General features: G+C 40.8%; 1 protein-coding gene across 1 annotated transcript in view; it reads left to right on the top strand.

The window, feature by feature from the left end:
- Positions 1 to 27,704, top strand: part of syt1a (synaptotagmin Ia) — a 166,366-nt gene that overhangs the window by 30,870 nt on the left and 107,792 nt on the right. The window contains exon 2 of the mRNA XM_056425497.1: positions 15,194 to 15,253. The gene's annotated coding sequence lies outside the window, so the exon portion shown is untranslated. The remainder of the gene's footprint in view (positions 1 to 15,193; positions 15,254 to 27,704) is intronic.

The following is a 27,704-nucleotide window of genomic DNA, read 5'->3' as shown; positions in this document are numbered from 1 at the left end:
GAAAGCTGTTTGGCTACACCTGCTTTCCGTCCCAACATCACGCTCGCTCCATCACTTGCAAATGAAATTAAATGCTTCTTCAAGTAAGCGTCATCGAAGCCATGTCCTTGGAGGCATTTCAGCAAGTGCTGCATGATTGTGTCGGCTCTCTGGTCTGGAAGTTCGATCAAATCCAGAAACATAAAATGTGGTTCACAGCTCTTGTCCGTTTCACATTTGAGGTAGACAATCATGGTCGTTTTGCATCCCAGACTCGTTGACTCATCTATAAGAATCGAAACTTTACCTTCGATAGCTTGGATTCTTTGGCATGCTTTTTTACGCATCTCTGAACTTATATGGTCCACTATCTGTGATGCACTGTACCTGGAGTGCAAACCGATGCCTATGTCAACCCCATTTTCGTGTTGCAACTCCAGTAAATGGTCTGTCGTTCTGTGCCAAGTAATAAGCAGACCGGAATACAGCACATGTAGCTTTCAGCTTTGATGCATTCATGTTGTCACAGACCTTCTCAAGTGTCTCCTTTTTGGCGTTCTCTTGAATCCGCTGCGCAGTGGTGTGTCCATTTGATTCTTTGTGTTTGATGATTTTTTTTCTGAGGGACGTTAACATTCCGCTCTTGTCTTTTCCACTGTAAGTGACGGTGTAGGAACGCCATTCATCCGCCAATCTTGATCCTTGTGTTTTGAAAACGGATAAATCCGAAATTGATGTACATACTTTGCAGCCCAGTTTTCCAGCTTTGCAATCTATCCATGGGTATGCGTCTTGTTTCCTCCGCCACATCTCCTCCGTCCATATATCTGGGAAAGGTGAGCTTGAGCTAGAGCTAGCCAGGGGAACGTTGCTAGCGCAGTTAACGTTGCTAGCATTATCCACGTCTTCAGGCGGCTCTTCTGGTGATGTAGTAGCAGCTTCACTTGTAGCTGCTTCGGTGCTGCTAGCCTCTTTCTTCTTCTGAATTAAATTCTTTTTAGAAAAGAAGTCGTGCAAAGAACGCGGCGGGATCGCGTCAGTGACATTGACACTGTCATCACATCAAAGTTTGAGGAGCTGTCCAGATGCTGAAAGAGCGCCACCAGGCCAGGCATAAATTATGCCGTTCATTCCATTTAATTATATTCACGTACAGTATGTAGACACATATATTAATAATTAGATGGTCATCCGCCCCTCCCAAAAACGTGAGTTATTAAAAACGGAACGTTATCATATTGTTATGCAACAATCGTGCATTTATTTGGTTTCATAATCCCGAAACGTTTTTGTTGAAAAAATACCACCCGGAATCGCTGTTTTTGCAGGACTCTGGCGCAGCGCCGTCTGCTTTTTGCATCACGAGCGTGATGACGAATCATAATAGAAATAGTTTTTATTTTTTATTATAATTACTGTGAAATGTATTATGTTGTCATTATGACAACACATACACACTTGCAACTGATAACACTGGCAATGATTTTTATATTTATTAGACTATTTAAAAAAAAAAAAAAAAAATCATGCTCCAAATAAGTGGGGGTACGGCGTACCCCCGCGTCCAACGCCCACTACACCACTGGTCCCAGGACTTTGGAACAACAGACAGGGGGAACAAAAAACGAATTACTCATGGAGCATTCAGCTAACCAGCTCCGGTTAGCATATCGGCTAGAGGAGAATCTCCGGGTGTACGTCCTCCCGCGGTCAGCGATTTGCTGCTGAATTTTTAATTCCGGATGTTCGGGTCCCAACTCTTTCAGCCTCTTCTTGTCAATATCTGACCGTCGATTGAAAGGTCTTTCGCGTAGAGATACCACAGAGTTTTCAGTCACCGACGCCATGCTAACAACAAGCTTCTGCTAGCTATGTTGCTCGCGTACCTGCGTGGAGGTGGAGGTGGAGCTCCCTGGCAGGGTTGCCAGGTCTGTGAGATAAAACCAGCCCAAAAACCAGCCGAATATCAGAACTCAAAATATGCCCGTGCCAAACCATATACACTGCTTTTAAAGTCCAACAGCATTGCTATCATTGCCAACTGTATTGTAATATCTACAAAGTAACAACATATGTTTAGTTTGCCAGCATTAAAAGCAGTTTTCCCTCAAGTTATTTCACCTAGGTCCTAAAATGGCCTTGTGTAATTAGATACAGTATATTATCATAAATAAAATGTGTGTACGTGCTGATCTGGAGTCAGTTTGGTAGGATTTGGGTATGAATAAATTATTTCATTTAAAATATGGATTTTTATTTAAAGATATTCATGTAATTTGCATGCAAAATAGGTCTACCGAACCAAGGACAAAAAATTCAACCCACGCAACACTTCAAAAGTGGCCCGATTCCGCAGGAAAACCGCGGACCTGGCAACACTGCTCTATGGGCTGAGGGAACATACGGGTCTCTGATCTGCCGAATAATCCAATCGCGTGCACATTTGTGCGCACCAAGATTCAGTTTCATCCGCCAATGTGAAGCCGGTCATTGCCAAAACGACTGAAATGTTGTATCGATGCCGTACACACACGTTAGACCAGCGCCTCGAAAAAGGGGAGGGGCTTCTCTCCGTGATAATGGCGATATATTATATTTTTTCACATTAACTTAAGTGGTTGTTGACAGGGGCTTACGGTCTCCCACACACATTTAGCGCGTCAACACGGTATATTTACTATTTAAATGATTTGGCATATAATGTTTTTTGACAGGATTTTTTTTTTTCTACTTTTTTTTTCATCTCCAAATTTTAAGAGGGGCGGCGCACTAGCGCCCCCTATGGACGAACCGCCACTGCTTAAAACTCATGTGAAAACACGTTTTCAAAAAGCCACTTTTTTGTATTGAATCTGTAAAACTAAAAACACTTAAAATAGCCGAACTCATGCCATTAAAAACAATTCTTTCAATTCTCATCTGCAGTGGTTAAATTATTTGTTCTGAATTCTAGGTGAGCGCTCCCTCCCCAGAGGTTTCCTGTATCGTCTGCAGCGGGACTAATTCAATTTGTCTGTCCACCGCTGCCAGCTTCACGTCCCAGTCAAACCATGCCCTCAAACAAACTTGATTAAAACAGTATAATATATGTGGCTGCTAGATGATGCAGGTTGTATCCTGATGTACAAGAGTACCTTTGTTTATCCATTTAAATACTGACAGCGGGCCAAAAATAAGCTTGTAGGGCACTCAGGCCCACAGACAGCCACCTCAATGACAATACCCTTGTTGTTGTTAACATGGAAAACCTGTTGCTTTCTGTATGAAAGGCAGCAAAGGTCTGGTGTGTTATGCACTACACTTCAAACTCATCGGCTGACCTACTTTTGTTCGGAACCTGACATTTATTTGGCCTTTTTAATCAAACATCACAATGATCTTTACCCAACCCTATGATATCAACCTCAACCATAGTTTATTTTCCATAAAAATGATCTTTAATTATAACAGATAGTTGAGAAAGGGACAGTTATTGAATGTATTCCGGGTTTAATCAGATATCAGCCAATGTCTTTATCAGACCTTGAATATGACCTAAAACTTTTAACTATTTTTGTTTATTCATGTACATTTTGCTGCAAAAGGTCTGCAGATTGTGTTATTTATCGATTAAAAGAAAGTCTTGTCACAAAGGGACCAATAACTCCTTAACCTTCATAAGGCAAGAGCCAATTGGTCTGTGTGACTGACCGCACTTAACTTAGTACCTAGAAACCCTTTCTGTTCGTCTGAAGGGTCGTATCAAAGCGACTGTTAGGTTATGACTGAGCGTACACTTGACAGCTTCCTCACATTCAAGCTGCCTCATTTGTGAATGCGCTGAGGGTGGAGAGGAAAGGAATAAATGTTCGCCGAACACAATGAGGTTTTATCGTCTGGTGTGGAAAACCAAATTTCATGGGAGCTCATTAGACGGGCCTCCTCAAAGATTACAAAAGAAAGCATTGGAGAGTAGGATGAGCCCAACAATTTGATTTTCTCTACTCATTTAACTGCAAAATACCCAGCACTCAATCTGAAACTAATGAACTGGATCTTGATGTGGTTGAGATCAAAGGAAATGACGGCAACAAAAAGGCAAATGCACCTTTTTTAAAGAGTATTGGTCTTGAAATGAAAATAAATAAGCACTATTTGGGACAATCTAAACAAGTGTGTGTGTGCATGTAATTCAGGTGTTGTGTGCTTATTGGTTCACGCGTTCGTTACTTCGAGACTGGATTACTGCAACTCCTTATTATCAGGCTGCTCTAATAAATCTCTTAGGTCCCTCCAGTTGATCCAGAATGCTGCAGCTCGTGTTCTCACTAAAACTAAGAAAAGAGATCACATCACTCCTGCACTAGCTGCTCTGCACTGGCTCCCAGTAAAATCAAGAATCACTTTTTAAATTCTTCTCTTAACGTACAAAGCCTTGATTGGTGATGCACCATCATATCTTAAGGAGCTTGTAGTACCATATTGCCCCACTAGAGAGCTACGCTCACTAAATGCGGGACTACTTGTAGTTCCTAGAGTCTTAAAAAGTAGAATGGGAGCCAGAGCCTTTAGTTATCAAGCTCCTCTTTTATGGAACCAGCTTCCAATTTCAGTCCGGGAGGCAGACACAGTCACCTCGTTTAACCCTTGTGTTGCCTTAGGGTCATTTTGACCCGAATCAATATTACACCCTCCCCCTGCCTTTGGGTCATTTTGACCCGATTCAATGTTTCACCCTCCTGTTACCTTTATATTTACTAACATATTTTACCCTTTGGGTTCAATTTGACGCCAGCAATTAAAACCTCCAGAAAATTATTAGAATTAATATTATTTTCCAAGTTTAAGTGTGAGGCACTTTATGTTTGTTTGTTGACTACCGAAAGAACACCGACATTAAACATTGAATGGGGTCAAATTAATCCTAAAGCGGGGGGAGGGTGTAATATTGATTCGGGTCAAAATGACCCGAAGGCAACACAAGGGTTAAGAGTAGACTTAAGACTTTCCTCTTTGACAGAGCTTATAGTTAGGGCTGAATCAGGTTCACCTGGTCCAGCCCCTTGATATGCTGCTATAGGCTTATAGCTGCCGGGGGACGTTTAGGATGCACTGAGTACCTATCTCCTCTTTTTTCTCTCCTTAAGGATGAATTTTCATCTCTCAATCACACGTTACTAACTCTGCTTTCTCCCCGGAGTCCTTTTGACTTCACGTCTCATGGGGTCATCGGACCCTATGAGACGGCATAGATCCTATCTGCCTGATGGATCATCGAGGTCTGGGTCGTGGAATTCCTGCTCCTGACTACGCCACTGTCCTGTTGAGACTCCGCCCACTGTTCAGACTCCGCCCACTCCTCCTCCCCACCGCCATCTGCCTGATGGATCGTGGAGGTCTCCATCGTGGAATATGCCTACTATGAACTATTCATACACTCTGTCATATTCATTGAATGTATTTTAACTCTAAATCTGTCCTTCTGTACACATTACATCTATTGTTCTGTCCATCCTGGAGAGGGATCCTCCTCTGTTGCTCTCCTGAAGGTTTCTTCCCTTTTTTCCCCCTGAAGGGTTATTTGAGAGTTTTTCCTGGTCCGATGTGAGGTTTTGGGGCAGGGATGTCTATGTGTACAGATTGTAAAGCACTCCGAGACAAATTTGTAATTTGTGAAATTGGGCTATACAAATAAACTGAATTGAATTGAATTATCATAAGGTCACACTTGCTCATTTCAAACACTAAAAGTTTCCTGCAGAAGTGGTTCAATTCTCCAGCTCCATTTTCTTCTTACGTTCCCCTTAATCATAAAAAAATGGCAAATAGGCATATCTGTCACTAATAAAACAGTAAAGTGATATGTGAGTAACCTCATTATATGGGTATAGAAAATTCAAACACACCCTGCCTGTTGTTGAATTTTACATTATTCTTTTTCCGTAGATACTGGCTATAATCGCATTATATAATATTTTCCGCAGCCGTAATGGAGTTTGATGGAAGGAAATGTCAAGGCAATCTGAAATGTCGGAAGTCAAACTTTTTTGGTGTCAAGTGATTAAAGGCTTCATTCGCCACCCTGGGCTTTCCACTTATATTCAGCAACATAAATGGTACATTCCACTTCCTCCAGCAACCAAGAATAGACCTGAATACAATGCCTTGAAAAGACACGACTGGGTTTAAGTGTGAGGCATAGCTTGTGCTTTTTCTGGACTGGAATTTAAATAAAACACAGCTCTCTACACCCTCCAGTTTAATTAACTAGTAACTAAATGAAACAAATTCAAGGGAGGAACATAGTCAAATAAAGTAGACACAGTTTTTAAATTGTAATCCTTAATCTATTGAATGATGGTAAATTGCTTTTGAATCCTTTTCAATAAGCCCAGTCAGTGGATACGTGTCTCATTTAAACCAGTCTACAATTGGGGGCGGGCAAATTCCGATGTCCTTGTTTGTATTGCACTTGGAAAGTAGAAGCTAGTTAGCGTAGTTTGCTAACGTTCGTACCGATTGTCATTCCACGTGTCGGTCATGGCGTATTGTCCCAGGGTTACTAAATATCTGTGTTTCATTCATTGGTCCTGTGGTGATATGACCGTCAAGACTCACAGCAAATAGGTACCCACAATAAAACTTACATTTCCTCCTATTGGAAATCACAATTTTAATCAAATTAGTACACACATCCAAACACCAATCACATATGGATTTTCTTGCCAAAGAAAGGGAATTAAAATTTCAGTTTAATTTGTGAATATTCCTCAGAACATCCAAACAATGGTAAATGGTAAAGGAATATACTTGTAAAGCGCTTTTGTAGACTTTCGACCACTCAATGCTTTAACACTATGACATCATTCACCCATTTACACCCATTCATACACTGATGGGAGGGGCTAAGGCCCACCTGCACATCAGCAGTAACTAACATTCACACACCGTAGACACAGCTCTGGCAGCACTTTGGGGTTAAGTATCTTGTCCAAGGTCACATCGACGTGGGCTACCGGGGATCGGTCAATCAGTGCATCGAACCGCCGATCCTCTGATTGAAGGACGACCCTGCACACTACTGAGCCACAGTCGCAACTAGTGATGTAATGCAAAATGTCCAAGGCTGACATTTTAAGTACTCCTAAAGCTGACAAATAGCTGAATAAACTTGTTTCTACACTCTGTATATTGAGGTTCACCAGAGCAGTGGTGTCAGGTGTTGGAGTTCCTTTCCCAAACTGTCCCTGAAGAGATTTAATTCTTAGCGGAGGTCTAACTTCGGGTTCATACATCTCATCCCTCCGATTCTCATCAGTGGAGCACACTAATAAGTGTTGCCCAGTGGTGTATAGTAACGAAGTAGAAGTACTTCGTTACTTTACTTAAGTAGTTTTTTTGGGTATCTGTACTTTATTTTACTACTTATATTTCTGTTTACTTTTACTTTTACTTCACTACATTTTGCAATGAAAACTTGTACTTTTACTCCGATACATTTCCCCTGAAACAGTATCGTTATTCGTTACTACGGAAAAAATAATCATGAGAAACATCGGGGACTGCGTGGAACACACCGCAGCGCACCTGAACGCAGCACGAACACCAGGTTGGGGATCAGTGGTCCTTGCCGCGTGTTTTCTATTCCCAGTGATGCCCAGGATGCGAGCGAGCGGCTACAGATACAACTCATTTCATGTGGAGCAGCAATGGAAGCTACTCGAACAACCACGGGGACCAAGATCAACGTCCGTGGCCATATTTGGGCGAACTCTTTTCTTTTGTCGGAGTGAAAGTTTCTTCCTACCGGATGAAGTGCCTCTTATGCCGACCGAAAGCTACGGAGATATTGGCCTTCAAAAACACACCATCCAACCTCAGGAAACACATTGAGGTAAATTAAGATTAATCCCATGAGCCGCAACGTTAATGTTTAGTTTTGATAATCATCATAAACCTGTTAAGATATCTAGCAGTGTTGCCCACAGGATTGTAGTAAGTTATATCTTTGGCAGGAGAGGGGAAGACAGGTGTCTGATTGTCCTACGCATGTTGTATGTTAGGCTAACGTTCGCTAGCTATCGTCAATTAAATGAGACAATTAGCGTGAGTGCAGCAGACGGATCGCTAGCGAGTTAATGAGCTGAAGAAGTGTTGACAGTTGTGATAATTTGTTGATTTGAGTCGTCTTGGCTATAATATAATGCTAATCATTACAGCATTGTTAGTATTATTTGTATTAATATTATAAGAGTGACGGTCCAGTAATGCCGAGGATATTGATTTGGGACTGTTGTTGTGTTTAACTACAGAGATACAAGTACATATTCACAAATCAACTCTGGATGCACGGACAGTGCATGAAACTAAATGTATAAACCTCAAATTAAAACAAACTATTTTGTACTAAACTTTAGGTTGGGGTCATGACATGTTATTAATTCTATCATGTATATAATACCCTCACTTTATTTCAGGAATGGACTACATCAAGCAGCACATGGAAGAACCCTCCCTGCAGCTAGGTGATGCCACCAGGTCCAGTTCATCTGATGAAGAGGACTTCTTCTTCGTCATCTCAAGCCCGTGACAGCAGCAAACGGCTGGATGGAGACGTGACCTGTTCAGCAGATCATTGACTTGCTGAAATGCTTCCCAACTGTGTTCAGGCTGTCTGTGAAGCTAGACACACTCTACCTGCATCAGGGCCTGTGAAGCTAGACACACTCTACCTGCACCATGTGAACGGCTCTTCAGCATCGCAGGACTCGTCTTCAGCCCCAGAAGAGCCACACTGACATCTGGCCATTTTGAAAATCAACTTCTTTTGAAGATGAACAAGAATTTGTTCAGTTTCAAGTGATGATTCTAGTTGTTACTTTTGGTTCTGCTTTTTTCTGTGTTAATCGTGTTTTTATATTTTAGTAATTTCATAGTATTCATATATTGCTAAGTTCATCCTAGCTCATACTCCTTGTTCATGGCGGCCACAGCACCCAAACAAATAAACTTCATAATTCTCAAAATTCTGACCCTTTGTTTTTTTTATTAGCAGCATTTACTTTTACTTTTACTTTCAATACTTAAGTACATTTAATATCAGAAAATTACTTTTGATACTTAAGTACAAAAAAATCAGATACTTTAATACTTTTACTCAAGTAGTATTCTCATAGGTGACTTTTACTTTTACTTGAGTAATTTTCCAGTCAAGTATCTTTACTTTTACTCAAGTATGACTTTTGGGTACTTTATACACCACTGGTGTTGACTAGCAACCATTAAAACAGGGCTGGTGAAGTCAAAAAGACTCCTCCTTGGCGAGATCTTTTTTCTTTTCTTCTCATCTTGCTATTCATGCGCCATATGCATGCAGTAACAACGTCCGTTTTCACTGTGACATCAGAGAGGTAGTTCCCATTCTGCAAAGACATCATTACATGGCATTACAAGTAGCTCCCATTTTGAAGCTCTAATGCCACGTCTTTAATGCATGGTTGATTTGGAGAGAGACTACTTGAAGTGAAGCTGGTAACTTAGAAACAAACAAAAAATGGTTTACATATCTGTATGGATTTCGAAATCTGCCTCGCTTTTTGCTAAAAGGATCTTGCAAAAATGAATCCGTCGGCAAAGAGACAGGCCTGAGGGCTGGACAGAGTGTATATGTTTGTAAATGAGGACTATAATGTGGCACTTAAGTCCTTCACAGGATCGCTCTCACTGAAATTGTGGTGTGTAGCATCCCAATTACCGAGCATTCAAATATCAAGGGGCAAAAGACCGATTTCCGCAGATATCCGTCGAGGCGAACGAGAAAAATGACGCTCAATTTCGCCTCAATGGCAAACGCTCCGAATTCGCTTTGCACCTGTGGAAGCCAAATAATGCAATTTGATTGCATGATTATCCAGAGTGCAGACTCTTGAGTGCCGCCATTCAGTTTGATTGTGTTACATGAGGGGATTGAATCCTGATCAAACCTAAGCAGACAGGAGGGAGAGGTCAAACAGTCTCTCATCCACTTTCTAGATTGGCTCATATTCTGTGTCAATCTCGGAAATATCTCATCAGCAACCGGGTTTTCCTCGCTGTCGCAACATCCAAAAAAGGTATAGTAGTTGTCTTTAAACAAAAGACAGATTATCTCTCATGGGATTGCGCTATGGATCTAGGTTCAACCCCCCCAAGGGCATTGCCTTCATCGGCTTACGCAGACTGGCTGAAGCTCAAGATGCTCCATTTCAAATTAAACAGTGTTTGATTGATGTTCGGCACCAAAGTGGGTCATCCTGACCGGGGCGAGCCTGGCAGTACGCCGCGCATGGTCATGGTTGTCTCCTTCAATAAACAATGTGAGGCTTCAAGTTATGCAAAGTCTGCTTACCTTTTCAACTGCCGCATTAAGGAGTCGTGTGTCTCAGGGAGCGAGACACTTGCTGTTTTTCCCTCTTCCGCAGATACTGAGCAGAAAAAAGAAGAAGAGTAAAGGCTTCTCCGTTCAAGGGCAAAGCGCAGGAGAGTGCCAGTGCTGCGTCACCGTCACGCAGGGAGACCATCTGAATGTTATTATGCCGTCGGATTTGAGTGCCAGCTTCAAGGGCATTTTATTCCACACAGGCAGCTATTGAAGTTCTTTGTAGCGCTCATTGAGACCCAAACCAACTTTCATTTACTGAGGAAAGAAGCACTTCACTGTATTTACTCAACCCTTGATAGGTTCACTTCATTTACTTAACGCTCAAATTCGATCCATTCAGCTGGACTGCAGCTTCATCATGATGAGGATGTCTGTGGCTTCAAGGTAAATCGCTGTGTTCCGGCTCCAGAGGAAAACATAAAAAAAGTCTTGCCTCAGTACTGCTCAGTAAATCTGAGCCCTTGTGACCAATTACAGATACACTAAAAATAACAAAATGTTCCCGATTGTTTTCAGGGGGTCAGATTCTATTTGAGTTTTGCTTATCGACTTGTGTTCCACCAACACGCCGAGCTGGTATTGGCTTGAGATGTAAACATACGTCAGCCAGAGAAACTTATCCCCATAATAATCAAACATATCCTCTCCTTCTAAACAATCAAACTGAAGCCGTGGATGCGCCCCCGTGGATACGCCCGTTTCGTATATTCCTGTCACATATTCATTTTTTTCATTCGCATGCATTCAGTTCCAATTGTTCCTCTTGCACATTCATCTATGTAAATGAGAAAAAAAATGCAATTTATTGTTAAATGTCATACAGTTTAGTCAGATGACAAAGAGATATGTCTGGCAGCATAATTAGTAGGCAACGCGTACGGTCTCCCCCCCACCCACCCTTTCCAGCATCTGTAGCGGCTCGATTATCCAGTGTTTTGATGTCATGAGAGAGAAATGTTGACGGACAGGCCCGGCCCGGCCGGAGCAACGGATCAAACAGTCGCAGACAGCAGAGATCCATTCTTTCTCATTTGCAAAAAAAACACTAGAAACACAAAGCTTTTCATTATTCTAGCAACTGATGGGGAGAAATGAGTTTGGCCGGCCGGTTTCATCCGGTTTCACTGTCGATGAGGAGATGGAGTTTGAGGACTAAAACCTTCACAGGTGCGCCCCCCCCCCCAAAAATAATATAAGGTTCTAAAACAGGTTATTTATCCTAAATATCTCGAGAGAAAAAAAGAAGTTAAATCTATTCACAACAAGAGAAAATGAAAGTTGTAAGCATAGATCTTTAAGTGCTTCACCGGGAGCCCCTCTTGTTAATCATTACCCCTGTGTTTCTGTTTACAAGCAGCAGGAGACCTCCTGGGTCCACTGGTTTTACATAAACGTTCATGTAGCCCGGGAGGGATTCAGATGTCTCGTCTCTCGGTGCCGATTGGGTCTCTCTCTTTGCTAAGGTTGACGTACACTATCTTCTTTAATCAGTTGCCAGTTCTGATGCATCACAGCCTAACCGCCTACTTTGGCCAGATGGCGTTTTGAATAATGGAAAACGTGCTCGACCTTCATTGACCACATCTTGCTTTATAGTTGTGAAGTTTTAAGCCGTCCTTCGGTTGTTTCTCGAAAGCTGGAGTACATTAGGATGTACACAGTTTGCTGCAAAATGTAACTTGTCGTTTGTGAAATATTTATTTTAAAAAGTCTGAATGTTCTGCGTGATTATTAAAATACTAAGCAATACACATGTACTGTAACTCTTAGTTGAGACAGCGTACTATTGTTGCAGTAAAGTGAGACGAGCAGCGTAAAGCTGCAGTGGTTCACTAATTTGATGCCTTTCTGTTTTTCACAAGGTTGGATTTTCCAAGAAATATGGAGACAACTTATTTTTACATGTTGACCTTCATGAGGATGAACAGACAACATGTTATAATAATAAATTCAATGCATGATTCCTGACTGTCCTCCTTTTTCCTTGCACTATGTAAGTAAACAACGTTGTGCCAGAAAACAGAGTAAAAGGACGAGTATGAAATCGCTTGTTCATGTTATCACTTGTTTTTATGTACCTGTATTCGCAACCGCTACGTCAGCAGAAACAAAATCCACAATCGCTTTTCCTGGAGAAGAGGCGTTAACTCCAGATGTCACTCCTTACAAAACAAGCCATAACTCCTGTATGATATGTAAATCACTCAAAAACTGGGAGGATACCAGAGGGTCTCTTACGCCAGTCTCAGCACATCCCACTACAATACAAGTGCGCTCGTGCAAAGGTTTGACAGAATGAAGGTCGATTCATCTTTTGGCTGTTTACTAACAGCCTGGTTGTTTCCCTTCTGCCAAATTATTTTAGCTAAATTCAAACTTGCCATGAACCTGACTGTTGTCAAGGCTGCCTGTCTGGTGGGAAGGAAGTCACCAGCATGAGGGAAAACAATGGCAGTGGCTCCATCCTGCCTTCAAAGGCTACCGAGAGGATGACATGAGATCTACACAATGATGAAGGCTCTGCTTCCCAGGGGTAATATCTCCGTACCGGATATTGGCTTTGTGTCCCCGCCGCTAAACAGAAGGGTAACCACTGTTTCTTAAACATCGGTCCCGTCAGCTTCTTATTAAAAAGATGTTGAGATCTAAACAACAATACGAGCCCAAGCTTAATATCGTGTTTTTGTATTTTGTTCACGAGACTGTCCTTCCTAATCCATATGAGCTTTGCAGTGTTGTCACATGGGAACATTTTGTTTTTGTCTAGAGGAGCGAGATAAATGGGATGGTCAGTAGTTTCTTGGTTTCAGATATTTGAATCTAGGAAGATTGCGATAGTCAGAGCATTCGTTATGTTGAACAAATGCAAAAAGCTGCATTAGTAAAATGTTTGGTTTCCGAAAAAGATCTTAAAGTCTTATTTTGTGGTTGTTATCTCCTGTTAATATGCATATTTCAATTTGTGCATCAAAAAAAAGTGGAGAACAGACTTAGTTTACTCTTTGAATATAAATGGTCATGTGTATAAAACATGTAAATATTGCAGGTCAACCAACACATCCAGTCATTGTTAGTGATGAGGAGGCTGTAACCTTCCTCAAACTAACACATACATTTTGCATCATGGTCGTGACTGGAAAAAAATGTCAGTTCATAATATACAACTTTTATATTATGATAAATAATGTAAGGAACAGTTGATATGAAAAAAGGCCTGAAAGAAAGACAACAAGGACGTCACATGAAGCGACGATGCCACTCTGGTCTGACTCGGTCCCTCTGCTGCTGATGAGAGCGGCTCATTGTTATCGTGCCACATGTTGGCACGGTAATAATATTTGAGCTCCCCTCCAGCAGGCTCCCATGATGCATGTGTCCTTTGAAGGCAGGACAGCCGCCTCTACTGTAAAAATAGTCATGTCTTAAGAACCTTTTCAACTCGCTTATTGGGTGTCAATGATTTAAAGGGTCTGACTGGGGGGCCCCGGGCACTTGAAGCCTATTCTTTGACTATACAGCCCCTCCAATGGGCAGACGGTGAGGCGTTTTTTTCTTTTTTAAACCCTCATGACTGTTGCACAATCATGAAACACCTCTTCAATGAAAGCACAGAGTTGGCTTTCAAAGCCCTCGTGCTGTCGACTGGTAAATATCAGCCTCTAATTAGTGCCGGTTTCTATCTTTACCAGAGCTGGTCTGCCATTAGCAATCAATAGATAGCATAAAGCGTCCTCTGTCCTCTCTCTCTTCCAACTCTTTCCATCCAGAGTAGAATTCATCAGTAAATATTGGGAAATGTTGTTTTTATCCACATGTTGGCAGGAAATACATTTTTACTTGCACTAAAGTTATCCTCATTACATAACAGTTACCTCTTATTCAGGATTAAATTAAATATAGATTTAAGTCAAGCAAGTGATTTGAAAATGTTTTGCAAAGTTGTTTATGTATTTCTGCTTTATGGCGTGCCATCTGCCGCCTGCAAATGAGACCACCAATTTCTGTCACCAATTATTGAGTGATTAAGACTTATTAACATTTTTAAATAGAGGATGGAAGTTGGGTTAGAGACATTTTTTCATAATAGACACCTGATTGTGCGCTGTGTAATTATTTCCTCCCACTTTCACACCAACTGTGTTAAATAGATACTGTGGGCCGAATACATTTTTGTAAAGTGAAAAAATGCATAATAAGAGAAAAAGAAAGGTAATCGTCATCTACAAAGTCCCATCTGTCGTATGAATGAGATTATGCTGGTATTTGATTGATAAGATTACCTCTGTTCTCTCTTGGTGCCACTATTATTTTCTTAACAAAGGAACGCAGAGACTTTGGCTTTATTAAATAAATGCAAAAACCCCCGAGTTATTTTGAGTCGTAGACACCCGTTATGACGGCCATCTATAATATCAATGTGATGTGGAAAGAAATGTCAGCGGGGCCGTGTTGAGGTCGTGTTTTTTTCTATTATAATAATGTCACAATTGCAAAGGATGAAAAGAGTCCTTTGTATAACAAATGATGGATTTCATAATGAATAGTTTAATTACAGCATTATCTGCTATCATGCCACCTCTCTGGAGAATCATCCTACTTCTTTTCACTTGATAGTGGACATTAGGAAATTTGAAAAAAACAAACACTTATTTTCTTCATGGACTCATTTGGCACATTTAATTACATGATACCAAACAATGTCTTGAATATACGGGTTGTATTGTGTGCATGCTTATATCTTGGTGTAATTAATGTCTTTAAATCAGATTTTTTTTAATGCTCATGGATGCTGACACCAAACCTTTTATTTTTCAGAGAACTGCCAGTTTGGATAGGAAAACAAGAAAGGAAGAAACCCCTCTCGCTGAAGATAATGTAAGTGTCTATCATATGACCCGTTTATGTATTGGACAGTACAATGTTGGTCATTTACAGCACACATTCACACATTCCAACATACCCCCAATTGTGTAATTTCTAAAAAACGCCTAATTATATTTACTGAAAAGGACATCTTACCCTCCTGTTCCCCCCCCATGCCACACACACACCCACATACATACACTCACACTTTATCAATCAAATTAGTACACCCAACTGGGAGACAGGATGCCTGATGGCCTCTGGTCTCATTTGAGATGCAGACATTGTCCTGTTGCTTCCTTTAATGAGATCTGGAGGCGTGCAATCTAATATTCACCACTGAGGCTCCAACATGGCCCCCGAGCCTGAAGCCCAGAAGGCTGTGAGCTAATTCAATGGAGTGAATCAGCTGTGATCAGAAGGACTGGAGTGGACAGTCAGTGAAGAGGATGAGAGGCATCAGCCCTTTTATACACATGATGGTCCATATTTGTGTTTATTATATATTTGGTAGACTGGACCAAAAATCAACACAGGTTAAGGAAACAAAGAGGATATAAAGCCACATATACATAAAACAATAGGCCAGCGTTGGTTTCCCCAGAACACACTGGGATACCTGGTCTCACTACATTGAGACCTGTGAGACAGAAGCTCAAAGAGTTGCTAGAGGTCAGAAGATAAGGTCATGTGGGCATTTACAAATGCATATATGTGCTACAGTGCTTGGTTTTGATGAATAGGTGGCATCAAGGTATGCAGGTAGCCATGCATCTGCATTAGAGGTGATGGCACTTAAATATTGAATCGGGTCAAAATGACCCGAAGGCAACACAAGGGTTAAACTGCTTCTAAGAAGAGTCTTCAAGGTGGTCCAACATCAACAATGTGGCAACAGTTAATGCACCTAATTGACTCCACATATCACCTTAACCAATAAGATTAATTATGCCTTCAGAACTGCCTACTTACTCCAATTCATCTTTATTTTGTTTAGCCTTCCCTTTCATTTGGGAATAGCGGGATTTCAGCTACTTTGATGGCGTACATCCTTAGATTTGAAGCAGTTGGAGAGGTTGCTTTTGGTTCCTGGTTAGATTTTACAGAAATTACTAATCAACACTGGTTTGACGTAGTGGGGCACCCACTCCTCTTGATGATGACGCTTCCTATGTCTGTCCCAGCTGTCAACCAGTGATTGATGCACTGTGCATCTCCCACCATCACTTGCCAGTGCTCACTGTTGTTTACACCTCATACCTGATCTCACACCCAGAGATGTGCCAGCCACCTCCATTAGCAAGCATATCAATCATCCTTCATGCCATTTGATTGGGTTAATATCTCAGTGTATATGGTTCCACATTTAGCCACATTTAACTCCTTTAAACTGGCTTCATGTTCAGCAACCACGGATAACCCCCGGAATGAATGTACCACTAATCCCCTGGGTTCCCTGTGGTCCACAATAACAACAAAACGACCAGAAATGCTTTGGCTAAAGTATTCATGTGAATAGAAGTAAAACCTTAAGTGCTCCCAGAATCACAATTTTGCAAATCAAATTTGTCATCGCTTATTGTAAATATAATGATGGGGACATTTAAAAAAGAGAAGGAACAAAAGCTCCATTCAGTTATGCGTCAGTGTTGTGGCAGTAGTTTTAGTAAGCGTCTGCTAATTTGCGAGTGTTTCATAGTTTGACCCAGAAAGCTCTGTAACCTCTTGACATTAACGGTGTGCAGAAAACAGAGACAAGTTGTTTGCTGAATCACTTTAAAATTCACATGGAAAACTAACAAATGGCTGCAGTAAGCGTGTGGTGGTCGTCATTATCATGTACGAATGGCTGAGGTGGAAAATGGACGAGTTTTATCATTCTAGTTTTGCTGTTGCTACAGTGGCCTTATTTTTTTATTGTCCGATTTAATTTTCAAGCTCATACTTAACTTAAAAATGGGCCGAACTAAGTAAAATATAGATGAAAGTATCAGAATGTATTCTGGAGTTTAAGTGAAATTTAGTCAAAGCAGACATTTAAAACAATATTTCACCATTACTAGCTTCATAAGAACAACAATATTACACATAACGTACTGGATCTCTATTGGTCTTTTGAAATCCCCTTCTCCACCATCGAGGTTAGTCTTCAGCCACGTTTCCTTTTCAGGAGGCGACAAGCAGACCTTCATGTTTCCCATTTATTTTAATCTATCTGTGCTGCTATTTAATTTCCTGCCTTGCTCACTGAATCGATGTGTGCATGCTATTCAACCAGTGTGGGGTGACACCAGGCAGACAGCGTCATAATCCACATGAATGCAAAACCAAATATGTATTAAAATTAATTCATCCATATTTTCGACAATAAACATAATCCAGGGAAACTGGAAATTAGCTAGTGAAGTTAATTTAGCAAGGTTCAAACATTGGGTTTGTGTTGAAATGGAAAAGATGGGATGCATATTAATCTGCATAACTTTGCAAGGTTGTGTCTGGATCTGATTTTATTTAAATGAATTGAGAACAACTTGTTTTCAAAGGGCAATAAATGCAAGCAGTTAGATAATAATTCAAAAGAGGATTCATATTGCAAACAACTTGCTGTGTAAATGTAGAGTGGATGAATATATACATGATCAGAGAATGACATCACACTGCTTCTCTGCACGTTTCCCATCTGGCATTGTTTGCATTTTGTTAATGCCAGTGCAGTAATCACAGAAGAGAGTGACGAATACTTTGTCGAATACCATAATGAATGGAACCAATGATTGGAGCAACACAAATAAAACAAAAGTTGTGATGAACCGTCATTTCACTTTTTAAGAAGACCTTCATGGATTTCAAATTTCGAGGATCCAATGTTCTGGCCTAATACCCGGTCCATCCCCTGCAAATATACTAACATGTGGTTGTGTGCCATGTAGCTGAATGTAATGCATGTAAAATACATGTAAATAGAGCAACTAAAATAGGCCACACACTGCATACTTTCGTATTTCCTTGCGCTTGGTGTGCCATGTTCAGAACAATCTGCTCAGTGGTTCTGGCGTGTGCTCGAGGCTGCCAGGCAGTGTTTAGTAACCATCAGACGGGCTGGCTAGTCTACATCCAGGGCTCTCAAGTGTCACGCATTGAGTGTGAGACTCACGCATTTCGGTCTGAAGTCACGCACTCCCGCCACACATCGTATTTCTCACGCTGAAAAAAACTCTTGGCTATTTAATGTTTTAACCCTCCTGTTATGTTGCGGGTCAAATTGACCCGTTTCAAAGTTTGAAAATCTAGGAAAAATACTTCTAAGTACTCTTTCTGTATAAAACTTCTTCTGCTTACCTTATTTAGTGTAATCAACGTAAAAAGAAATACCAACAAAAATCATGTATTTGCAACCCCCCCCCTGCAGGTTTATATAACAGAGATGATGTTCCCGGGTCAATTTGACCCGGCTGTGAAAGTGAAGGCTAAAAGTCATCAGAAGAGTCACGTTTAGACTATTTCTTTCTTTGTAAATGTAGGACAGTCTTTCTTACTCCCTACCACCAAGTTTCAACACACACACTTGCACCAACACACACACACACCAACACACACACACACACACTAACACACGTGCGCACAGACACCAACACACACACAAACACACATATCAGCACACACACAAACACACATATCAGCACACACACACCCCGTTCACAACCCCATATATAAAGTTGTACACATTTCAAACTTCAAACAAAAGAATCAGGTGGTTGTTATGGGAACCATCTCTATCCTGCTGTGTGCCCATCACCCTACATGAGAAGCACACTTTACAGATGAAACAATGTTCATCATCTTCTAACTTTCCCCCTAAATACACCTTTATTGTAAGTCGCTTTGGATAAAAGCGTCAGCTAAATGACATATAATGTAATGTAATATTGGACATGGGACACTAATGTGAGGGTTTCTTTCATGTCACAACTAATACATATGTAGTAGGCCTATAGTACTTCTAATATACTGTCTGTCTGACTGGGAGAGACACACACCCTGTCTCATCCCAATCTCAGACCCACACACATTCTCTTTCTAACGACCCCACCTGTGCGAGAAATACAGATACTATTTTGACGGGAACCTTTATTTTTCCCTGTGGGAAAACTCCACGCACGCCTTAGCAGGGGAGGGGCCAAACATACAAAATGGTTGCTGAGCAGTCCTACAACATTACACTCTGCAGGTACATATGACTTCACCAAGAGGATGACTATGTGCTGGCTTTTGGTCATCTTTTATCATATATGTTATGCATCTTAACACTAAAAATAAACATAACTAACGTTTACTTTCAATACAAATCCTTTATGACTCATTTGGCTTGATTTTTAGTGGGCGGGTCATTATGACCCTGAACAGCACAGGTGCCTCATCTCTATTTATCTACATCACCCCATGAAAAGAAAAAAAATTACAAAATGCAAATTAAATTTAAGAGAAAATACATGTTATGGTAGACTAATGCAATTTAGATTTAGATTCTTTCAATGTTCCTAAAAAATTGTTTGAACATGTATTTTTCATTAAAACGAGTGAGTGCTCCTGATTGAACTCTGATCTATGGAGGGGTGAATAACTCAATTCCACTAAAAACTGATTTAATTGTTAGTAATGTTGTTGGTGATGATGTACAAACTATAGTTTTTAGAATTTTTTGGTTTCTGACCACTTTTGGATGATTCAACATTAACCGGGTCAAATTGACCCGGGAACATCACGGCTGTATGTAAGAAACGAACATAACAGGAGGGTTAATGTGCCGCAGCGCGCAAACATGAGCTGGCCGCGCTGCCCTCACCGTGGAGGAATCAAGCGCTCCCCTGGAGTTCTGCTGTGAGGAGCCATTATCAGCCAATCAATAAAAAGAAATGGGCTCCACAACAGCCAATCAGAAAAAAACCCGTATCTGTTGTATCTGGGTACGATTTAATCCAGCAACCAATGAAAACAAAGCATCCTGGAATTGCGTGCGACTGACTGATATCAGAAAATTTCGTTCTGGGGGGGGTGGGTACTGATGGAAATGTCACTCTTGTCTGTCTTCAAAACTTGAGAGCCCTGCTACATCTGTGCAGCTATATGATCCTTACACGGTGAGAGAGAAATAGAACATAACATTACCCTCAGGAGAAGCTTAAGAGAAGACAATGCATGGGGGAAGATGTACTGGCATGTTCAAAATGGCCACAGGGAAGCCATTTCCCACAAAGCACCAATTCCCCTGGCTCCGTGGTGTCGATCTGTCCTTTGTGAGTCAAAGCGTCCGAGACACGGGCTGGAGGAGATATGACGAACACAAAAGACAGACCCCGTTTTGCTTCTCTCCCATGAGAGGAGAATGTGTGGCTCATTGCTAATGTATGAGCTTAGCTCTCCAAGTTACTCCCGGTCTCTTTGATGAGCCGTCACTCATTATTTACAAATCATGAGCAGACCTCCAATTCAACTGTTAGTCTTGCTTTGATAATAAGGAACAGTGAAACAATAAACGTGAAAATCTGATTATCATCTGCCTATGATGAACAGCAGGCTAAATTAATTTTAATGTCTTATTTAGATTAATACGTCAACCATAAAATAAGACTAACTTGGAGGCATGCAGGTATCGTTCAAAACATAAAAAGAGAGATGATTAATTAGAGACTTCTTATCCCAATCCAGTCTGGCTCTAACACAAAAAATCAGTTTGTACTTTGTTGTTAAAGCAGCATCTCATCCTCGTATGGTAGCGATGGGCCTCCGTGATGACAGAGCTTCAGTTCTCCCTCACAACATCTTCCATTGTCACATTGACAGGTCACATTTCACCAGCAGAGATCATTCCATTGTCGAAAAGGAGAGTGCGTTTTGGAAAATACAATCTTCCCGAAAAAGGCAAATCGGAGCAGAGACGTGTACCCTTCCATCGCTCTCCTGAATGCTAGCTTCACGGCTGCTGTGAGCTTCAACCGGACCAAACGAGATAAAAAGGTTTAATATATCAATTAATATATAGGTCCTACGATCAACGATTCAATATCATCGATGCACAAAAACGAAACAGCGATCATCTAAGCGTCCAAGTGCAACGGTTTCCTCCAGAGCCCTTCACAAAAAGTGTCATCTCATATTTTTGTTATTCTTTTGGTGACTTTTGTGATGAAACTTGTGATTTACATATACACCACTACTAACTCCCAGTCAGACATTATTATTGCCGTCATATTGAAACCTCATTGGTAACGCAGAGAGACTGCCTTTAAGAAATGCGTTTCTGCACTTCAGGATACAATAATCAAACAGCGGTCCTCATCATCTCCGACAAAGAATATATATTTTTGGTGTCTGGTTTTGCTTGTTAGCATGTCATCTTAAAAACATGTTCATAGATGTTTATTGAAAAGTTAGGCAGTGAGCCAAAGGTTTTGGTGTGGATCCAGGGATTTTCAGCAATTTGAGATAAGGCTCTTGTAAATGTTTGATGCACTTATTTAACGAATAAAGACCTGGCACACACACCCATGAGTGTCACTGTGTGGAATATCCCAATTGAAAATCTTTTTAGGCTTTAGTTCAAATTAAACTAACAGTCTGCAAAAGTCCAGGACTGTGTAGCTTTTCTGGATGTTCGCACTCTTTGTGGACTGCTTTATAGATATTGTTGAAGAATGTAAGTTGTACAGTTGAAGCTATGGGAAAGTTAACGGGTGATCATGTTTTTCACGATATGAGTCTTGGCATTCATCATTTGTACCTGAAATGACAAAACATCAAATAATACCACGGTGTCTTTTTGCATTTCTCATGGAAGTTGGCATTGATGTCCAGAGGCCGCTTTAAATACAGCAACCAATCTTTAAAATTGGTTGTTTAGCCATGCGGTTATAAAGAAATAACATCCCATGGGGGGGTCTTATCCTCAGCCGCAAAAATACAATCTAAATCAAATACAGAAAACACCGAAAATGACTGTCAGGTGATACCCAGCAGCTTCTTGTATTAAAAAAACAAACTCCAACAATAAAATGAAGCAACACGGACCGATGTTCATATTTAACTATCTGACAAAAACAAAATCAAAAACAGTTGGAAGACAATAGTCTGTCCACTTAACGGGCGTCTTGTGAGCGATTGTACGAACCCTGATTTGCTTTCAAATGAGCCAAAGACAAAAGTGCAACAAAATAAACTGTTACATTACTACTTGATGATTGAGAGCCAGATAACTTGTGAGAAGAGGAAAATAAAAGCGCTCCACAGCCTCAACCCACTCCGCCCCTTTGCTGGCAGGAAGATACAAATCGTCTCATGTTGCAAAAGGTGGCAGAAAAGACGGCCGGCGTCATATTAACAGGATCAAAGCTGCAAACATCGAAATATATTCCTCGACTTGCAATATCTGGGTCAGGCAAGCTTCTGAAAACTGCTCGTAGAACGGCTTCTGATGACTCATTGCGTTGCCTGAGCCCAAAGCACTTTCAAACCGAGTCAATGTCAATACCAAGCAACATTTGTTTGGTGTAGCGCCACAGGAAGGCTAACACATCTGAGTTTGGGGAAATGTAATACTGTTCGAGTGGTTTCCTGTAGGTAAAAGCTCTGGGTTTAATCCCCATCTCCACTCCTCAGGGAGTGTGGCTGGTGCTTTTCTTCCCGTCGTGGGGGGATTAAGCTATGGCTTGTTAAATATTCAAAGACAAGAAGAAGAAGGCCTCTCTCAGCACCTGAAGAACAAAGAGAGATGGCACATTCAGAACAGATGAGCACAAACAAAACACTCTTCTTCTTTCAGGTCTAGTTTTCCGTTTTAAAACAGGATTGTTTCCCCATTTTCTTCTTCACCTAATCCAATAAGAAGCTTATCCTTCATATTAGATTGTGAGCTAAACTCTTTTCAAATACTAAATGGTTATTGTTTGAAATTATTTTCAGCAGATTGTTCTCAGACAGCATTCAGAGCTATGCCAGCAAAAATTGCGCATGACGTATAGATCCGACAAAATCCACTCGCACCTTACACACGTAATTATAAAAGGATGCAGAGAAACAACGTTTTTCAAAATGTATTTGTAATGCCACGTATTTAAGAAACGCAACATCCATAGTTATTTTAACCTAAACGTCATATTTTCCTAATCTAGTTCCGATCTAGTTTGGTGCCCTAAATTTAGCCAACTTGTGTTCTAAAGACACACGTATATTTAAAAAAAAAGTCTGTACGGTGATATTCTTCTTCTACGCTTCTTTTTCAAGTTCAGGGTTATGTACTTTTCCTCCCGTCTTCCTGTGCCACCGAAGTTCATCCAAAATGTAAGCCTCCTCCTGCCTCCAGGCTGCTTTCAATTGGACCACTAATGGCTTGATGGGCTGACTCTGGAGCGATTTAGTGGCCACTCATCGGTACTGCGCTCCATGCCCATTGCTCTTCCTCAGCGATGTATAACGACAGACGCCAAGGCTAGCGTAATTGCGCGGAATTGTGTGTTTAGCAAACTTAATCTGGGAGGGAAATATTTGAACAGACCACAGGGGTGAACTCCATCAGACTGATGATGTCTGTTCAGCTGGTGACTTTACATATGAGAGCAACAACTCTAAGTAAGACTAGTAAATACTATTATCAGTTTTGGGCATGGGCTTTCTGATTTGACCGCTTTTCGCTGCATCTGATTTTTATTCATGATCAACTCCTCTTAGGTGTTTGCATCCCATAAAGGCTGTTTCTTTACACCCAGATGTTTAATTACTTTGATATTTTGGTGAATCGTGAAATGGATAATTTACTCTCGCGCAAAATTATTTCATTATTTTTTTATTATTTCATTATTTTTTAATTATTGCTCTCAATGTGCACCAGATTGATGCAGTAAATAAAAAAAATAAAGAAATGTTGCTGGATCTTTCCAATGTAAATAAATAAAAGTTTACAACAAATCTTTCACTCAACATTGACTAAAAGAAGCAGCCCCTTTTTCTCATTATGGGAGCATCATCTCACTCCAGGCCAGTGGTTATTTTTTTCAAATTTTGTTTTAAGTTTGTTGTTTGTTTGTTTTTTGAATGTCCACTTTGGCACAAATCGGTGACTTACATTGATTTACAATACATTCATCTAAAATAGCAGAACCTTGAGTCATAGGGCATACAAGGTCAGTCTAACATACAACAACATTTGGTTAGAAGCTAGTAATTACTAATCATTTTATTTTCCTTTTGAAAAAAGTAGAAGGATAGAGCTGTATTCATTATGAGGAATTCACAAATGCACAGCAACAAATTTAAAAAAAGTTTCTTTTCATCTTTTGATCTTTCATATTTCATTTGGGAAAGTCGTGACTTTAATATTCTGATGTGAAATATTTTTTTATTAAAAGACCGAACAAATGTAATTGTAATATCATTATAGGTAATTCCTTCTTGTTTAATACCGTATGTCTCTGTATAGTTCCACAACCGGCACTTAAAAAACTTATCCCAGCACCATTCATTGAATAAGGTAATGAAGTTGTCACCCAGAAAGGAATAAAGAAGTTTGATTTCACACACGAGGTGGCCTCAGACGTAGTGCTGAGCCTCAGAAAGGACAATTAATTCCTCCGCTTAGCTGTTGGAAACCTGAGCCAAAACACCCAGATGCTTATTTAATGCTCCTCTGGCGCACAGTCAGCCATAAATTGAACACGTAAGTATAATTTGCGGGGTCTGTATGTTGTGTTCAAACATGGGTGAACCTTCTGCCTGCATGTCTTCATCAACGCTCCCCCACTTCCGAGAGAATTGGTAATTCCTCCCCCTTGTGCCCGATGTAGTTGTTCCCATAAAGGATGTTGGCGTCACTCTATCCTCCGTGCACTCTCTCTCTGTTGGGACCGTGTTACAAACACTATTTGGTTAATGAGTAACTTCACCGTCAGCGCTACGTCAAAGTAGGCATGCAGTGGAGTTGCTAGGTAACGAAACGCCTTCCCAAGACTGTGCTGTTATTTCTGAAAACCACGTCAGGTTTTTTCGCTCCTCCAAGAATAAACGCTGTGTTCGAGAGTTACTTTTGTCAGACGGATAATATGACGCTTGGTGCTAAAGTAAATCAAAAAATATCTTCACCTCCCAAGTTGTGCAGGAAAGCAGAAGAACTTCTATTAATTCTCAAACATGCAGAAGAATATGTCAAGAAATGGAAATCTTCTGCAGATTTCAGCAAATAAAACTCATATAAAACTCTTGAAAGTGAAACAGTTGAACATCAGGTACACTTATCTTTTTTTTCTGCAGCCCTGTGAGCGTAATAAAAAAGCCTGCAAGATGCTAATACCATAACCCAAAGCGGAAATGACACATGCACCTTCATTTCTAGAACACATTCTAGAGTGCTTTTGCCACCAGAGCATAAAAGCACCAATGCCATGTCCAACTACAGTAATTGTCACAGTGGGGGTCAACTTGACACAAATCTTGATCCTTTCAGACTTGCTCTTTCTGCTCATAGTAAAACTGTCTCCACCTAAGTAATCTTAAAAAAAAGAAGAAAATTACAGCATTTACACTTTTTTCTTCTTCTTTTTTTCGTTGCAAGTTCCCAAGCACCACATGTCCATGTGCACTTAAAGTTGAAAAAGCAGCGGCCGTCTTTCAGTGCATCTACTCCTGGTAATAGCAGAGAGGCAGCAGGAGCAAATAAAAGCCCAGTTGGGCCCCTGAAAGGTAAGCGAGAGTAGCCAGAAAATGGACCCGCTTTGCCCCTAGACTCCGGCTTTTTATAGGCCGAGACCCGCTTTGATCATCTACTGGAAAGCCCAAGCTGGAGTGGTGAAGTAAAGGCACTGTGGTGGCAATCTTTTCATGATTCTGAAGCATTATGCTTCATTTTGTGGCCCCGTGCATTAAAAATAGATGAATAATGGAGGCCAAAGGCAACAGAGAGGCCTCTTTTAAATATTTGAAGAAGTTGCTTTCAATTCCATGCACTCTATAAAATATGAGCTCTTTGATATCCATGAGTCGAAAACATAGATTTCTCTCTGGGATCATTTAATGCAACGATTCTCACAGGTTTGTTATATTAACATCCATTTTTAATGCTGAAACACTGAAAATGAAAGTTGTTTTGACTGCTGTCTTCTTCGGTGTGTGAAGGTTTTGGCGAAGATTACAACCCGTCACACGTTTTGAACAAATGAATGTCAGGATGGGAAGGAAAAGAGTTTCTATGAGTCAGCAAATGGATTTAATCACCTCCGCTCGCATGATACTCTCAACCCCCCCCAAAAAAAAAAAAAAACTACAAGTAGCTCCCATTACGCAGTTGCATCCGGCTCTTTGGCTGCTGTCACCATGGAGACTCCCCCCCCCCCCACCCCCCCATCCTAGTTTAGTTAGCCTGCCCTTCCGGGCTCATGAGCATGAATGCAGTTCATACAGTGAACCGACACACCTGCTAACACATTAACGTGCCGCTGCGATAAAGTCGAGGAAGGTAGAATACGCGATGACTTCGGACGGTCATCAGGACATCTCCCGTATTAAAAGCCTCGTGGGCTGTAAAACGACTCGCACTGCACGGTTGTTCAGACTCGATGTACAGTGTGCGTGAAGGTCAGTCAAGCTTTATTAATGTAGCGCCTTTCATGCAATTGCAGTGTAGAAGGATTTATATTGAAAGAGCCAAATCAATTAGACGTGAAGAAAATTATACAGGTGAAAATGTACCGTTTAATTACACTACCAAATGTTTATAGTTTTGTTTAATAAGTAAACATTGCATCAACAATGTTTATTTTGTTGTGGCTTCACGTTCAGGTGAGAATGTTTTTTGATGGAAATAGAGTTAAGTTTCGCTTGTTTAACAGAAATACCTCTTGAATCATGAGCTCTGCTTTACTTTATTTCCAAAATGTGTATTTTTTACAGTGTAAATTTACAAATTGTCTGATGAATCGCACCTCGTTATGGTTAGTCATGTATTTCTAACATGCTTTTGAGTGACTTTTGTTATTGGTAAAAAAAAAGGGAACAATTATGTAACCAAATTTAAGAGGAAACAACCAAACTCACTTTCAACTTTAATTTCATGTGAATGATGCACCTCCCAGGCTGTACGGCGCGCTAAACATTGTTTCTCTGTATTCTCATGACACCTCTGCATATCTTGAGTGCAGTGGTAGAGGTTCAGATAATCCTAGATCTCATCGAGCATCTTTTTTTAGTATACATCCAGGTTTCTACTCACACATTGACCCTTAAGGGTCCCCGGTTACTGTGTGATGCATCAGGGCATGAATAACAATCATCTTACCTCCGGTAGCTGTACGAGTATCGCCTCCAGTGGATGGATTAACCATTGTGGGGAAATCACAGAGATTGAGATAGGAATCAGCCACCCTCAGTCAAGATGGAGCCCGCTCTCAAATGGCGGTCTGCCAACCAAATGCATCGCTATCTC

This window comes from Pseudoliparis swirei, chromosome 10 (assembly GCF_029220125.1).
Source record: "Pseudoliparis swirei isolate HS2019 ecotype Mariana Trench chromosome 10, NWPU_hadal_v1, whole genome shotgun sequence".
In the NCBI taxonomy this organism is placed as follows: domain Eukaryota; kingdom Metazoa; phylum Chordata; class Actinopteri; order Perciformes; family Liparidae; genus Pseudoliparis; species Pseudoliparis swirei.
Note: the sequence above shows the minus strand (reverse complement) of the source record. Positions and strands in the feature narration are given on the sequence as shown.